Source organism: Canis aureus, chromosome 18 (assembly GCF_053574225.1).
Source record: "Canis aureus isolate CA01 chromosome 18, VMU_Caureus_v.1.0, whole genome shotgun sequence".
In the NCBI taxonomy this organism is placed as follows: domain Eukaryota; kingdom Metazoa; phylum Chordata; class Mammalia; order Carnivora; family Canidae; genus Canis; species Canis aureus.
The window spans coordinates 18,432,420-18,449,616 of NC_135628.1; the positions used below are offsets into that span (position 1 = coordinate 18,432,420).

Genomic DNA, 17,197 nt, shown 5'->3' on the forward strand with positions numbered 1-17,197 from the left:
CATTTTGCCTTTAGAGGAAGTGGACCACACTCTGAAGGCTTGATCCCAGGGTGTGTATAGCACGTTATTGCAAAGATTCAGGTGCACCCCAGGGCTAACGGCGCTTCCTGGTTCAGCAGCTCACATGATGGAGCAAGACTGATGGGCAGGTGCTGGTCCTGTCCCCCTGCATCCCAGTCAGAGGAATCTCAGAACTCATTGTGAATAGGGACGGCTCAGTGGTTCATTGATTGAGCGTCTGCCCTTGGCTCAGGGCTTGATCCCAGAGACCTGGGATCGAGTCCTGCATCGGGCCTCCTGCATGGAGCCTGAGCCTGCTTCTCCCTCTGCCTGTGTCTCTGCCTCTCTCTCATGAACAAATAAAATCTTTTTTTTTTAACTTTTTTATTTATGATAGTCAGAGAGAGAGAGAGAGAGAGGCAGAGACACAGGCAGAGGGAGAAGCAGGCTCCATGCACCCGGAGTCCGACGTGGGATTCGATCCAGGGTCTCCCGGATCGCGCCCTGGGCCAAAGGCAGGCGCCAAACCGCTGCGCCACCCAGGGATCCCACAAATAAAATCTTTTAAAAAAACTCATTATATCATTTATATCATTGTGAATGATATAAAATAAAAATTCCTCCACTTCAGACTCAGTGGTTGTGGCTCAAACTTGTATTTTGGAGGGGGTTGCCAATAAAATTTTTTCTCTTCCCTTCAAATCATTTCATTTACTTTCAGAAAGAAGATTTTTTTGTTGTTGTTGGCTTGCTTTCTTTATTTCTTTTCTTTTTCTCTCCTTTCTTTCCTTCCCTTTTCTCTCATTTTATTGAGGTTTATCATACAATAAAATTTACTCACTTAAAAAAAATTACTTTACGCATACTGTTTGATAAAGTTTGATGACTGTGCACAGTCATTCAAATTCCACTCAAATCAGGTGGAACAATTCCATCATTCTGAAAAGCTCCCTCCTGTCCCTTTGCAAAGTTCCCTCTACCCTGATTCCCGGCTCCAGACCACCATGAGCCTGCTTTCTCTCCCCACGGTTTTACCTTTAGTAGAATTTCACATAAATGGAATCATTCAGTGTGTTGTCTTTCGTGTTTGCCTTCTTTCATCTAAAATAGTACTTGTGATATTCATCCATGTGGTTGTATGTATTATTCCATTCCTTTCTCTTGATGTATAATATTCTATGATAGGTTTATACCGTAGTTTATTTACTCACTTACTAGCAGATGGAGATTTGGGTTGTTTTCAGTTTCTGGCTACTGTAAATAATGCTGCCAATACACGAATGCTGGGGTGTGTGGCAAGTGTACAAAGTTTCTTAACCTTACAAGAAATTGTCACACTGTTTTTGCAAAGTGGCTCTGTGATTTTGCATTCCCACCAGCAATGTAGGAGAGAGAGTTCCACATCCCTGAAAACAGAGTATATCATGTCTCAATTTCTGTACTTTTCTCATCTTGGACAATTATAAGTTTGTGGACCATAGTTTGAGCAGGACTGCTCCAAGCCGTTCACAGGAATAGGTCCATGATCCCAAATGTAATTTGAAAAACAATGAGGCACCCTGGTTATCCCTGACCAGAACAGCAGGATCTATGCAAAGCTCCCCCTGGGTTGAGAAAATGAAAATGATGCAAATCTAGTCCTACAGCTTTTTTTTATGGGTTCTTTTAATGCCAACCCTGGGGCATACTTTGAATTTTCTTTCTTTTCTAAATAGTGGGAAATAAACATATCTATTTTTTAGGAAAAGATTTTATTTACTATTTGACAGAGAGAGAGAGAGAGAGAGAGAGAATGAAGCAAAAGCAGGTGGGGCAGTAGGCAGAGGGAGAGAGAGAAGCAGGCTCCCTGCTCAACAGGGCTCTATCTTAAGTCCCTGGGATCATGACCTGAGCTGGAGGCAGACGCTTAACCGGCCGAGCCACTCAGGCGCCCCTGAAAATATCTATTTTTTAAAATGAATCCTAATCTAGCTTCAGCATGTTTTGTGGTCCCGGCAGCAAGGCCATAAGCATCATTTCTGGCCTCTTTACCAGGGTTAGGATTGACTTTGGCAGAGCCAGACTATCATGGGTGGGTGACCAGCCCAACTCTGGAACAAAGGCTAAATAGGGGTGGATGGAGTCATGGAGATGCAACTGGACCCAGGACAGGAAAAAAAAAAAATGTAGTTGAACCCTAATTAGGAGTTAGGGAAGGATAGAACATTGCCCGAGGGAGTAGTTGAAGCAACTTTTCTAGCTCAGGTAAGTTTAACATTTGGTAGAAGGAAGAAGGAAACAGAGATGATCCAAAATGTCAGGACAGCCTGCTGGCTATTTTGTTGCCTGCCCCTTCAGAAGGCAAATCTGAGTCACCGCACAGTCGGGTGGACTAGGTGCCACACAATTATATGTGTAGTTTTAAATCTGGACTCAAGAGCCCCGAAGGCAGGTTGATTCAGCTGCTTATTTGTGACTGAAGGAGAGTATTAAAGTATTCAGAAATGCATTAAACACACTTATCTCTAATTACTTATAGAGGGTGGGGTTAGCCCAGAGTGGGGTAGTCTCACTAAATAATGCAGAAGAAATTCCATTAAAAGATTAATTCACTAAGGAAAGAGTGTGCTATTCCCAGAATAAAAGTAGCCATAAAATATGGGAGATCCTGCTGAGACAAAGCTGCCACTGCTGCTAATGGGTTATTTTTGGCAACATATTTTGGAATGAGGTACAATTATTGAAGACACATAAAGAATTAGACCTGCATTAAAACAGAGCACATATTTTTTTTTTCACAAAATATAAAGTTTAGGGAAAGTTTATGGTGAAGAGTTTTTGGATGAAAGGAGGCTGTGGGAAATAAAATATATTATCCCTTTGAGTTGAAACTCTTATCTTTTTTCTCTGTTGTAATTAGCCATACATGACAATGGCTGCAGGAATTAAAATGTACTTATCTTTGAAGTAAAAATACCAGGTTAAAAAAAATTCAAGCTCACAGATAGCGAGGCAAAGTACTATAAGATGCTTTACATATATTATATACATTACAAATTTATTATATAATCAGTGGGTTGGTAAGTCTGAAGTCCTCCTTTTAAGGGTTGATTCCAATGAAAGAAAGAATTTAAGTATGGAAATAATTACTAGACTCGGGTTAAGAAGGCTGCTAGGCAGTAAGATACCTGATTTATCACCCCCTCTCCCAAAAATACACACTGTTTGAAACAATTCGCAAAATCAGTTGTAAATTATGAACACCTTGGGGATTAAATACATTGGTCAAACTCTCGGAATCACTCCAGGAGAAATTTTATTAACTAAGTGTTCAAAAGGCTCCTCCTATAAGATGCTATGTTCAGGATGCTATAAGAAAGTTTCCGTGTATCCCAAGGCTCCAGAGATATGGGGTCTTACAGGTGAGCAGCTGGTGGTTACTTCTTTCACCCCAGACCAACACTTCTCTCTCTGCTTGTACAGGCCTGCGGTTTGGTTTCAGTAATGCACCTGGAGGAGGACAAGCGTGAGCCGTGATTCACCAGCAGCCAGGTGAGGGAAGGGAATAGAGGTGCAAAACCAGGAAAGGTGAGTGGAATGGTAGCCGCCAGAGGTTTGCATTTCTATATACTACTTTTAGCAAGCAATGAACCACAAACTGCCTCAAATAATTATGGAAGAATGACCCTTCTACCTGGTTCAACACTTAAGTAGCAGATCTTAGTGGATGTCTTCATTTTGTATGGCAATAGTTAGTTAGCCATTTGGGAAAAAGAATAATTCAGATCCTCATACATCAAAAGAAATTCCAGATGAACTAAAGAATTAGATGTAAGTGATTAAGCTATAAAATTAAGAATTAAGTAACGGATTATCTGAGTTTGGGATGGGAAAGGACTTCTTAGCTACAAAAGTCAATGGAAAAATATCTAAAAAGTCAAGATTGTAATAATTCGACCACATAGAATACATATTACTCTGTATGCATATTTGACGACTAAGGCAAACAAAATAAAAATATAAAATTGAATATTTACAAAATTATTATAGAGGTGAACTAATTGTACTTGTTAAGAAGAACCTCTCCCCCTAAATGAAATTAAAATGAACAAAAGATATGAAAAGGCAATTTATAAATTTAACATTTTATGAAAATAGCAAATAATATATTAAAGTGACCAGCCTCCCTAGGAACTAACCAGATCAAAATGAAAACAAGATCGTTTCTTTTAAATTATTAAATGGCAAAGAGTTGTTAAAAAGACAAGACACAAATGTAAGTCGGCAAAGATGCTCTAGTCATCAGATAGAGCACTTTGGGATATTTGTCAAATTTTACTTTGCTTCAGTAAATTTTCTTTCATTTACTAATGAACTAGTCAGAAGTATAAGGATTTATATATCAAGATATTTATTCATTAATTTATCGAAAGTTTGAAATGACCCCAATGCTCCAAACTTAGACTAATCTTATGTAAATTATAGTGTAGCCAGAAAATATTCTCTTTTAGCTATTTATTTTTAATCTAATTATTAATTTAGTTTTCCAAAATGTTGGTAGTTAGTTGAAGTTGTAATTAGCAACATGAGGAATATTCAGAGAATAATGAGCTTTTTGAGGTGTAACAAATACTTTATTCTACTTCAAAATGAAAGTAGTTTATTTTTCTGATTAAAAAAAATATGAAATTATGGAGGAGGCAGGGCAAGATGGCGGAAGAGTAGGGTCCCCAAGTCACCTGTCCCCACCAAATTACCTAGATAACTTTCCAATCATCCTGAAAAAAAAATATAAAATTAAAATAAGAAACTGAAGCAACGCAGAAAACCCAAAGGAAGAAGCAAAAGGGAATAAAAAACCCACCAGCTGTCAGAGATAAAAGAGATGTTAAGTTAATGAATATCCTTCCATATTCAATATCCTCTGTGCATACATGTAGGCACACGCTCTCATGCATAGACTTACACAATATTATTTTCATGGAGAATTTGAGCATGCTCAAGTTGAATTTATTTCTTATCATTTGAGATATTATAGACAGGTTTCCAAGTCAAAATTATAAACTCAGTCATCATCTGTAATGATTGCATACTATCCTATCACATATTTGTTCCAAAATTTAGTTAACTGTTCTTTCATTGATGGATATATTTTTTTAAAGATTTATTTTTCTACTTTAGAGAGAGCGAGCAAGCACACACATGAAGGGGGAGGCCCAGAGGGCGAAGGAGGGACTCTCAAGCAGACTCTCTGCTGAGCGAGGAGCCCCACACAGGGCTTGGTCTCAGGAACTTGAGATCATGACCTAAGCCGAAATCAAGAGTCAGACACTCAACCAACTGAGCCATCCAGGCACCCCTTTTGATGGATATTTTTATCAACTAGACAGGGCAAGGGCGAATGCAGCTGTGAGTTTGTTTTTAGGGGAGATCCTCTGTCCCCTTGGTTGTCTATTTTCTTACAGCACAAAGAATGCCTCCCATACAGTTAATAAGCTTTGGGAACATAGCCACAAAGCACTCTGGGTGACCCCCCAAACTGGGCAATGGGTTGTTTGACATCACCAACTGAAGGTTTCAGCAACCCTTGAAGAAACAGGTTTCCAGCTGCCAGAGGAATCCTTGTTCCTTCGAAGCTGAATTTGCCTGGCCCCAGTGAGCCCACTCTGGGCAATCTGAGTTCATAGGGTCACGGACCAGACAATCCTGTCCCTCCCCACAGGGACATTGTCCTGAAGATTCTGATTAAGAATCACTTCTAATTAAGATCTAGTTCTGGAAAAAATTAAAATTACCGAAAGGTCACTTCTGGGGCTGGAGGGCTGAACTTGCCTTTTTTTCTTTCTTTTAGGTCTGGAGTTACAGTTGCAAGGAATTCCATGGTCTGTCCCATCAGGCCTGACTCAGATTGGTTTGCAAATTACTTTCTGCAAAATTCCACTTTGCACATTGGAATCTTACCTCTAACTCTTACTTTTCCCATTGCGTTTCTGCTATTGGATCCTAGCTCTTCCCGCTTCCGACTAGAATGCCTAGCTAGGGAGTGTGTGGCATAATGCAGAAATGCGCAAAGGAAAACACGTGGACATTAAAAAACAAAACAAAACAAAACAAAAACCCAAAACTTCGTATGGCATCACACACAATTCCACATCCTTCAATTAATAGATTTGCAAGATATTGGGATGCCTGGGTGGCTCAGCGGTTGAGCATCTGCCTTCCACTCAGGGTGTGCTCCTGGAGTCCCAGGATCAAGTCCCTGCATGGAGCCTGCTTCTTCCTCTGCCTGTGTCTCTGCCTCTCTCTCTGTCTTTCATAAATAAAATAAAATAAAATAAAATAAAATAAAATAAGATTTGCAAGATATTTTTATGTAATTACTATTCTTATAAAACATTTAAGTGACACCAGAGTTATCTAAAACTAATCCCAGATATGACTTCCAATTTCACTCTGCTTAAGACAGTATGACTTCCCAAGGTCTACCATGTAAAGGATCGATCTCTTATCCTGCATGGTAAAAAGACTTTATAATCTGACCCAACTACCTCTCTCCCCTCATTCCCCACCATCCCTTATTATGTACACTATCAAAAAATGTTACCATATCATCATTTGGCTCATATTTTATCACTTTGTGGCTCAGCGGAAGTTTCTACCTTTGGCTAGAGTAGGGGCTTCTCAACCCTGGGCACCCATTAACATCACCTGGAGAACACTGACAACACCTTTTCACTTGCTTATATTTCAAATTTTAAAATTTTAAGTGATTTTAGATTTATAGAAGATTTATAAAGATAAAAGTTCCTATATGCCCATCACTAGCTCCACCTAGTGTTAACATCATATATTACCACACTACATTTATCAAAACTAAAAAATCAACGTTGGTTCATTCATAACTCAATACAGATTTCATTTGGATTTCACCTGTTTTCCGCTTACATCCTTCGTCTGATTAAAGATCCAAATTAGGGAACCACATAGTATTTACACGACATGTCTCCTTTGTCTCCTCCAATCTGTGAAAACTTCTTCTTTCTTCTTCTTCTTCTTCTTCTTCTTCTTCTTCTTCTTCTTCTTCTTCTTCTTCTTCTTCTTCTTCTTCTTCTTCTTCTTTCTTCTTCTTCCTTCTTCTTCTTCTTCTTCTTCTTCTTCTTCTTCTTCTTCTTCTTCTTCTTCTTCTTCTTGCTTTTTCTTTTTGCTTTTTTGCTTTTTCTTCTTCTTGCTTCTTCTTTTTGCTTTTTTGGAACTTGACGCTTGTAAAGAGCACGAGTCAGGTATTTTGCAGAAAATTCTTCCAGTTTGTTTGATATTTTCTTATCATTAAACTGGGGTTCTGGGTTTGGGCGAAGACTATCACAGAGGTTGTATGCTCTTTTTGTTGCTTCATATCAGGGGACACATAATAGCAACATGATGATGTTGAACTTGGTCAAAGTGGTGTCTACCAGATTTCTCCACTGTACTGTGACTGTTTTTCTCTTTCTGTACATATTAGTCATGAGTTCAGCCTACACTCAGGGTAAGGGAATTAACCCTCAGTTTTTGGAGGGAAAAGTACATCAAAAATATGGCCATAAAACCATAAAACCACTAAAACCACCACAATAACTAATATTTTGAGGGATTACTTTAAAGCTATGCAAATATCCTATTTTTTTGTAAAGGTTTGCCCACTTGACTTTCACGTCCATCTATGTGTCATGCCTCCAGCAATTGTTACTCTGGTATTCTCCAGGTGATTTTCTATATCCCTCATTTCTTCTGTGTTTATTAATTGGACTTCTATGTAAGGAAGATTTTCCCCTTCACCCCATCTATTTAATTATTCAATTGCAAATGAATTTGAGGGTATTTATTTATGCCTGGGTTATAATCTAATCCTACCTTTATTTTGTAAATTATTCCAGCTTTGGCCACCGGGGGCTCCTTCAGGCTGGCCCCTTTGTACTTAAGGCAAGCTCCCCTCACCCTCCACCCCCATTTTTTTTTTTTTTAAACAACACTTTCTTATTCCAATGCTACAAATAGGCTCCAGGTTTATCTTGTATTTTCCCTGCTTCAGGCCTTAGAGTTCATCATTTCTCTGAGGATCCCTGTTTCCTTTTTTTTTTTTTTTTTAAAGATTCTATTTATTTATTCACGAGAGACACACAGAGAGAGATAGAGACACAGGCAGAGGGAGAAGCAGGCTCCTTGCAAGAAGCCTGATGTGGGACTCCATCCCAGATCCCGGGACCATATCCTGAGCAGAGGCTCAACCGCTGAGCCACCGAGGTGTCCAGAGCCCTGTTTCCTTTTATTTAGAATCTAAGGTCCTATGTTAGGTGTGTTCATTATTAGTGGGGTGTCATTGCTTCTAGGCCCTCTCAGTGGATAGAACTAGGAAATGGATGCATAATAACCCAGGAATACATATATACTTTTATTTCTATATGTTTCTGTCTGCAAATATATGAAAACAAACACAAATTCATACTAATACCTTCAACTCTAATCCAGCATCACAGGCTTCATTTTAGCCTTCCCTAGGGAACATTTTTAAATGTCCTTGTCTGGGCCCCAACACAAGTTAATTAAATAGAAAGCTCCAGGGAGTCCTGCCTCCACTGATATTAAAAAAATAAAAAAGAAATCTCCCCAGGTAATTTTAATGTTCTTTTTTTTTTAAAGATTTATTTATTTATTCATGAGAGACACAGACTGAGAGAGAGATAGAGACACAGGCAGAGGGAGAAGCAGTATCCTCCCAGGTAGCCCAATACAGGACTTGATCCTGGATCCCGGGATCATGACCTGAGCCGAAGGCAGGTACCCAACCACTGAACCACACAGGCATCCCTAATGTTTCCTAATGAGGGTTGGGAACTACTGGTCTACAGTGGTTTTTCCCAGTTTATCCTTCTGACTAGGGTCTACTCAATCACCTAGTGCCTCTATTCAGCCTTCCAGCATCCCCAAGCCATAATCTCCTTCCTTCCCCAAGCTCACATCATTGCTTTGTTCCAATATGTGGTCTAGGCCTTGCATCATTGACTATACTTACCTCTTTAGATAATGGTCTTATTCAACAATTAATGAGCCCCTCAATAGCAGCTGACAGTCTCATTATCTGCTTGTCTTCATAGCTGTCAGACTGAGAGAACAAATATTGGTCACCAGCCCTAGAAGGGAGACCTCCACTGGCAGCCCATGAACAGGTCAGCCTCACCCCTGGACCCTTCTCAGACACCAAATGGATTTAGGGAGAAGGGTTGGAGTATCTAGTGATTCTTCTGGGGAGGGAAAGGAATGAGAAGAAGCTCAAAATCAGGGATATGATTGCAAAGGACTCTATTAAGAGTAAGTCACACCCTCTGAATTTTCTGGCCAGTCTTGTATGACCTGGGAAGCTTGTGTTACAGAAGTAAAAACTATGCACATGCCTGAAAATTGGGAAGAGCACAGAGAAATATTAAGAGTCATTATATTAAGGAGAAAGAGCCAAACGTGTATTCCTGTAGTTGTTACGGTTATAAAACTCTTTTGATGAAAAACATTATTTTGATTTTTTTTCTTGGTGAAAGTTTCAATATCTAGTCCCATGAAATGAATGTGTAACAAAACCCTTAGAAGTGGCATCAGTAACATCCGATTTTACCTCTAGCAGTCAAGAAAGGAGGAACATAGTGGGCAGGGAAAAGAATAATTTTAAAGTGAGTGATTGATGTATCTAAGTTATTCGTTTAAAAGGGATCAGTTACCAAGGGAAAAATAATTTAATAGAAAACCAGGAAAACGAAAGAGTCCACTATGAGTACTATTCAAAGTCTTGCCTATTTGGAAAATTGTGTAGTGTTACTCAAAGTACTTCTGAGTCCACAGTTGCCAGAACAAAAATCACAAATGAAATGGGGGAAAGAAGTGCATACATAGTACATTTCTAAAAACAGAGCAACATATTATGGATGACACTTGAGGTGGCTGGGTATTTGCAACATTGACAGCAGAGTTTTAATCGAGATTGACACGGACACTTCCCCTCACAGCCCAGGACTTCAGCACAGGAGCTACTAGATAAATATTTATTGACTGACTGGCAGGGAATTTCTCTAGACTAGGGTGAAATTATAATGGGAGTTGAGTGAGGTGGGAGATTGTCTCGAGGATTCCTCCCATGCACTTTCTCCTCTTTTGGTCTTGCTCTCTCTACCTAATCCCTAGAGTTTGCATTGCTCCAGTGGAAAGCCATTTGACTTCATAAACAAAGGGGGTAATTGAAAATTTAAAGAGATCTTATAGGGGAAAGGAAATAACCAGAACGAAGGAACAGTCTGCAGTTGGCCATCAAGCATGGGTAAAGATTAGCAGGGGAGATGTTTCTTGGTCAGAGGTCTTTCCTTTAATCATGCCATGTTACATATGCCCACCATCACCGTCATCAACTTAGTATTCAAAGTGGAGTCAAAGAAAAGTTCAAAGTGGCATGTACTGACTTAGGGAGACATTTATGAACAGTTTGGAGACACATAAGATCACAGGAAATGTCACTTGAGAAGTGTTGATAGAGATCTCCCAGTAGAAATGCATGATTTCTTCAGAATTTATATTTGTAACTAAACCCTTGTGGTTGCAAGCCATTCACTGGTTAGATATGCAGAATAATCGATATTTGGAAGAAGAATATAAAAAAAGATGAAGGAAATGCAAGTGCCTTTTCAAGAATCTTCTGTTTTGTTCATGTTTAATGAGTGCTCTTTCATGGGAATTCAGCAGCACGCCGAGGTTAGGGGCTGTATGGGATTTATCTCAGATTTCCTCATCTACCACGCAGAAACTGATACAGAACCAACTGTTGTTGGATGAACTTTTAATATTTAGGACCTTAGGAGCAGGTTTTAAGTGACTACTAGGTTTGATATTCTTTTTTTGCACATTGGAGAACTGAGACCCAGAGAGAGTAACTCGTTTGTTTGAAACTATTGGAAAACCAGTGACAGCACTGGGAATTAAATACATAATTTCTACTCCTGGTCAGTCACTTGTAGGAAATGATTAGCCTGATTTTCCTTTCCGGCAGATTTGGGTCACACCCACAGCCAACTTTTCCATTAGGCCCAATGCCCACAGCTCATGACACTTTTAGGGGCCCACAGAAAAGTTTTAATCTCTTTTAAAATCTGAAGAAAATCTATAAAATAAAATTTTAAAATTTAAGTTTAAATTAAATCCAGTCATTTTATTTAAATTAAATAAAAGGTAAATTTCTTTTAAAATCTGAAGAAAAAAGTTGTATCAACGCAGTCATAAAATGTCATCTTTAGGGATCCCTGGGTGGCGCAGCGGTTTGGCGCCTGCCTTTGGCCCAGGGCGCAATCCTGGAGACCCGTGATCGAATCCCGTGTCAGGCTCCCTGCTTCTCCCTCTGCCTGTGTCTCTGCCTCTCTCTCTCTCTCTCTGTGTGTGTGACTATCATGAATAAATAAATAAAATCTAAAAAAAAAAAAGTCATCTTTAGTAACTTTCTAATGGAGGAGGGGGCCCACGAGAGTCATAACACCGCCCTGATAGCAGCTCCCCTCCTACTGCAAATGTGAGGAGACACACTGGCATATGCTCTCAGGACAACAGAAACCACCATCAATGTAAGACAGGAGGACAATTTTCAAAATAAGGTCTTTCAGTCATAGCTTCTCTACAGCCCTCTTTTAAAGGTTAAGCTCAGGGCACCTGGATGGCTCAGGGGCTGAGCATCTGCCTTTGGCTTAGGTCATGATCCCAGGATCCTGAGATCGAGTCCCACATCAGGCTCCCTGAGGAGCCTGTTTCTCCCTCTGCCTGTGTCTCTGCCTCTCTCTGTCTCTTAAGAATAAATAAATAAAATCTTCAAAAAAAAAGTTAGACCTCACAGAGGTCTAATTTACATACAGTTAAATCCACTCTTTTGCTGTATAGCTCTATGAGTTTTGACAACTTCATATAGTTATAAACCCATCACCACTATCACGATAAAGACTATTTCTACCATCCTGTAATGTTTGCCTGAAAAACCAAAATAATAGAATTGCCTTTCTCAGAGTGAGAGAAGAGCTACAGTCCAAGGGTTTGAATTTAGACATGTTAAGTTTGAGATACTTACTAGACATCCAAAGAAGGAGGAGAACTGAGTAGGCAGTTGGATAAACAGACGTGGAGTTTGGGGGAGAGGTCTTGGGTGGGAGGTGTACATTTATTAAGAGTCAGGATGTAGAGGATATTTGAGGTCACAAGAAGGGATGGGAGCGCCTAGCAAGTGAGTACAGTCACAGAATAGGAGAGGCTCAGAGACTGATCCTAAGGCCCACGAGTGATTAGAGGGACCAGCCAAGCAGATGGAAATAACAGACCTTAATTAGTAGGGCTCTTCATTCAAAGGTCTTAAGGGTTAAATGAACATATGGAAAGTACTTAGAAGCACCTAGAAAGTGCTTAGTAAGTGAGAGCCTTATTTATTTATTTATTTATTTATTTATTTATTTATTTATTTACCTGATCCCCTAAGGCTCAGTGGTTGAGCGCCTGCCTCCGGCCCGGGGAGTGATCCTGGAGACCTGGGATGGAGTCCCGCATCGAGCTCCCTACGTGGAACTGGCTTCTCTCTCTGCCTGTGTCTCTGCCTCTCTCTCTCTCTCTCCTCTCATGAATAAATAAATAAAATATTTTTAAAAGATTACAAGATTCATTAATTCTACAAATGTGTACTGAGTACCCACTGTGTGCTATAAACATTGATCTGGGTGCTGGGGAAATGGCAGTGAGAAAATAGACAAAATTCTTTGCTCTCTAGTGAGAAGAGGGCAGAAGGGCCAATGACAAAATAAATAGGTAAAATATATAGTATATCAGATGGAGGAGACTCACAACTGAACATTAAGTGCCACGGGCAGGGGTAGGGTGGGACCATTTGAAATCTTACGTTCCTGAGAGGCATCACTGATGTGACTTTTGAAGGTGAGGGAGAAGAGTGAATGGGGAAACAGAATTTCTGGCAGAGGGAAGAGCATGTGCAAAGGCCCTGAGGTGGAAGCCTGGTTGATGTGCCCAAGGAGACAGAGTAACTTGAATAGCAGCAGAAGAAAGAGCAGGCTGGGAGGTCAAGGTGGAGGCCCTGCAGATCATGTGGGGCCTTGTAAGTCATTTCATGACTTCGGCTTTTATTCCAGCGAGAAAGGAGTACTCCATGGAGGCTGCATTGATCTCTATCTTCTTATAATCTTTGTCCTATGCCAACTTGTCCTGTGAGGACACCCAGATAGAAGCACACTCGTTATATTCAAGGTCTCAACAAGCAAGAGAGTATGATTTGGAAAGACTTAACCTTAGGAAGTTTAAAATTCATTCATTCCTCCATTCCACAAGCATTTATTGGTCCCAGAAGATAAAAACAGGCCTCACAACACCGATACACGTAACAGCACCGAGACGGAAATGTGTAGTATTTACAACAGTTACAGGGCCATGTCCTGGATTAACATCAATTTAAAGAAGTCCTGCCCACGCGGGAATTCCAGCGGCCTCATCTTACAGATGAGGAAACTGAAGCCAGAAATGTTAGGCTCCTTTCCCAAGGTCAGATGCTGCGGAAAGTGGCGCTAGTATTTTCTTTGCCACCAAGGGATCTTACAAAGCACGAGATGCCTCCTCTTTTCTTTCTGTACCTCCATTAGCACCAGATACGGTGTTGGGTAAAATAATAACAGTCCAACTACAAAAGTGTAGGCAGATTCTCATGATGTTCTGCTGTTAAATAAAAAAGCCCCGGTGAATAGGCCAGCCTTTCCCTCTTCCCTTTGCCTGTATCAAATGCGGGAAGTGCTCTCTGTAGAAATTCAGTATATGTGCTGCCCAAGCGAGCACTCTCTGTAGAAATTCAACCCCATTGTCCCCGGCACAGTGACCCATTCAGTCGCCTGGGCTGGTGCAACAAAGGAGCATCCCATGCCACCGCCAGCATCGCGCGGAGAGGCTGGTCAGCCTGGGACAGGGGATTTGATTCACCGGCTTCATTTGTTATATCCTGAAAATGAAAAGATTAGAATAAATGGTCTATGAGGTCACTTTCAGTTTGAGAATTTTAGATTCTGATGGGACAGTAGCTGGAGATTTGTGCGCACAGGAGACACAGATGGAGGAAAATGTGCCCCCTCTATTCTTGCTTTGTTTTCTAGGGGGCTAAAGCTCATACCAGAAATGTAAATGACCTGTGTCTTCTGACCCTTTCGAAAATCTCTTTCTCTTTCTAATTAACCTCTCTTCTTTTTAATGTCTTTTGTTTTCTCTGATTCACAGTCCACTTGGTGTTTCTAGAAACTTTGAAAAGGCTTAGAGTCAACCTTTCTTGTAAATTGTCGAGCCAGGGTTGGGGGGGGGGTGGTGGGCATGGGAAGAAAAAAGAAAAAGAAAAGTTCTTGTTTCCACATGTCCCAGCGTGGAGCAACATCTGTCCCCGATTGGGACAAAGCAAATTGAAAGGGACAGAGGAGTTCTCATGGCCTGGAAGAAAACAGAACTGGCAAAGCACAGAAGCCTCCCTTTGGCCAGCCTCACCATTGTGTTTCCCCCTCTTTGCCGTCCTCCCAAGGGCTGGACACCTGACACCTGCACCTGAGGTTCTCACGGCATTGACAGTGCAGTGGGAAGCCACGTCCCACTCCCCGGGGGCTTTCCCACTGCTTTCCCATGGACTGTCCATCCGGCGGCCTGGGAGGGCCGGTTGGCACGCAAACAGAATAAGGGAAGCCATGACAGCAGGTGCCAGGTGACATGCCTGCTCCCAGAGGCTTGGCCAGCCAGACTGTGAAACCAGAGACAGCCCAGCCGGGCACACAGAGCCTCTCATCCCCCTGGCTTCATGACATGCAGCTCAGAAGACTGTCTCTTCATCAAGTGAGCCTGGAAGGATGGATGCCATGGGCCTTGGCTCACTCCTTGCTTCTCCTTTCCCCTTTGTCTTCTTTCTTGGCTCTATCTCCCTCTTCCTTCCCATCCTCCTTTTCTCTCTCATACTATCCTCTCCTTTTTCCCTCCTTCCTACCCCCTCCCTTTCTTCCTCCTCCCCATTCCTCCAGGTCTTCCACCTGTCTCTGTTCCTCCTCTGCTCTCTCTCTCTCTCTCTCTCTCTCTCTCCCACTTCTGCATGTGGAGGCTTTACCCAAAAGTTGCTCAAGGACTTTCCAACTAGCTGCTGATACACCAGGTGCCCAGGTAGATGTACCTGTCTCTATGAATCCTCAACATAAACATGGAGCAGCTGTTGCCCTAGAGGACTGGGAGAGGTGCGAGGCATTTTCTTTATGCCCATTCCTGCCAAGACTGTTTTTGGATATCATGAGTCAGTTGGATTACTGTCTTTGGATTCTCTCTTTCTGATACCTGAGAGAGAAATTGGAGAGCTTTGTTTCAAGTATCGTGGTCAATCTGAAAGGAGACATTGTAGGATCATTAATAAACCAGAACTAAATTTCACAGGAATTTAGAAAAATGGAGTGACCCGCTCACCTTCATTTCATTATATACCAAAGTCTTCTCTGAGACCCTTCTCATCACTCAGGTAGGGAGTCTCAGAAAACTTAGAGCCCCAGAGAAGTTCATCTATAAGGACTTTCCACATGACTGACAGTGAATCTCCATTCCAAGAAAAACCATGGTGGTAGGCTCCAGTGTTCTGCTTTCTTGACAAAAACACAATGAGGAAGACTTCCCTTTCCCCCATAGTGGGAGAAGAGGTGGTCATAAATATGTACTGGTAACTTAGCAGGGCTTGCATGATGCTGGTTGAGAGGAAGAGCCATTCCTGCTGTCTCCCAGGATGGGGCCAAAGGAATCAAGTTGTTGGCAGCCACACAGAATGGTGCTTCTCCATGCAGTCATAGAGAGATGGGCACTTAAGGCAAAGGCCCTTAGGTAAACATGATGGCAACTAGAATGTATGTAGTGTCCCTTTTCAACTGAGACCAGTCCCCTGGACCAATGAATATCAGGTTTATTTCAATGACCACTGTGACCTTGGACACTCCATCAGCACATCTGGATGGCAGTCTTCTGAGGTGACTCCAGTTCTATTTCTGTGGATTTCCATGAGGGGATTCTGATGTTTACATTTAATAAACTTTAATGACATTACATCAAGACAACCCAAAATTTGTTTTTGGTTGGTTATTCTGTGGTAAATGTTGACATTTAATTGAACTTAGCAGTCTTGAAAAACGCGACAACGGAGGTGGTATATTCTTTTTACTGTTGATAAAAAAAATGAACTTGACACAATTCTGGGACCTGAAATGTAAACACTCTTCCCATTTGAAAATGAAAGAATTAGGGGAAGAATAGTCTTAATGGAAACAGAAGTGGATCTTATAAATTCTATCGGTTTCAACTATGGAAATAGAAAGCCACATATCTAAAATGTGTATTGCTGTTCGACTTTTTAATTTATGAAATTTTCCTCTTCCAAACTAAAGATCTACTAAATCTAAAAATCTAACCTAAAGTCTAAACTGAGAAAAACAAAACAACTCCCTTCTCCACCCCATCCCAAACTAAAAAGTCTACTCAAAATCATGAGAAAGTCAATATTACCCCTACTAAATTCTGGTCTCCGAATCCTATAAACCACATCTATGCTGCTTGATGGTTTCTCTGGGGTGTGTTATGGAAAGGGTATTGGCTCTGGTGTCAGGCAGGTGAGGATTAGGGTCCCAGGCCCAGCTGGTGCTTAATCCCCTGGTGCCTCATTCAGAGAGAGTGTAACACCTCCAACACAGGTTGTGGGGATTAAACAAGACAATAAGGGACATAACCATGCCCAGCACAGTGCAGGCTGCCGCAGCGTGAGCATTACCTTCAGCTTCTCCCCTTTCTGCCCTTGACCCTGGGGAGAAACTAGGGCTGCGGATCATACTCCAGCAAACCGCCAGATGGGGCTAATTCAGAGAATCCTGCAGCAACCACTTAAAAGCGCCTGGGAATTTGCCACCATCTCATTTCCTCAATGTTTACCTGAGGCTGGGAGAAGGAAAGGGGAAGTGAGTTAATATTTGACTAAAAGAGAGAAAGCTTTATTTTCATTTCTTATATTGAAGCCAAGAGATCTGTCCTTTCCTCTGCAAACCAAGAGGCTCTGAGGGCTGAGTCCACGGAGCTGGTGAATGCTCCTGGCTGCCAGCCTCTGCATGCCGGAGGTACATAAAACCTAGGC

At 41.3% G+C, this 17,197-nt stretch overlaps 1 long non-coding RNA gene across 3 annotated transcripts in view; it reads left to right on the forward strand.

The window, feature by feature from the left end:
- Window positions 1-12,640, forward strand: part of LOC144288661 (uncharacterized) — a 56,385-nt gene extending 43,745 nt beyond the window's left edge. The window contains exons 2-4 of one of the 3 annotated variants that reach the window (XR_013356616.1): window positions 3,463-3,531; window positions 9,111-9,182; window positions 12,503-12,640. This is a non-coding gene — a long non-coding RNA (uncharacterized LOC144288661). Of the gene's footprint in view, window positions 1-3,462; window positions 3,568-5,830; window positions 6,713-9,110; window positions 9,183-12,502 lie in introns of those variants that run through there. The other 2 variants (XR_013356615.1, XR_013356617.1) reach the window with 2 other exon arrangements.
- The last annotated feature ends 4,557 nt before the right edge of the window (window positions 12,641-17,197 follow it).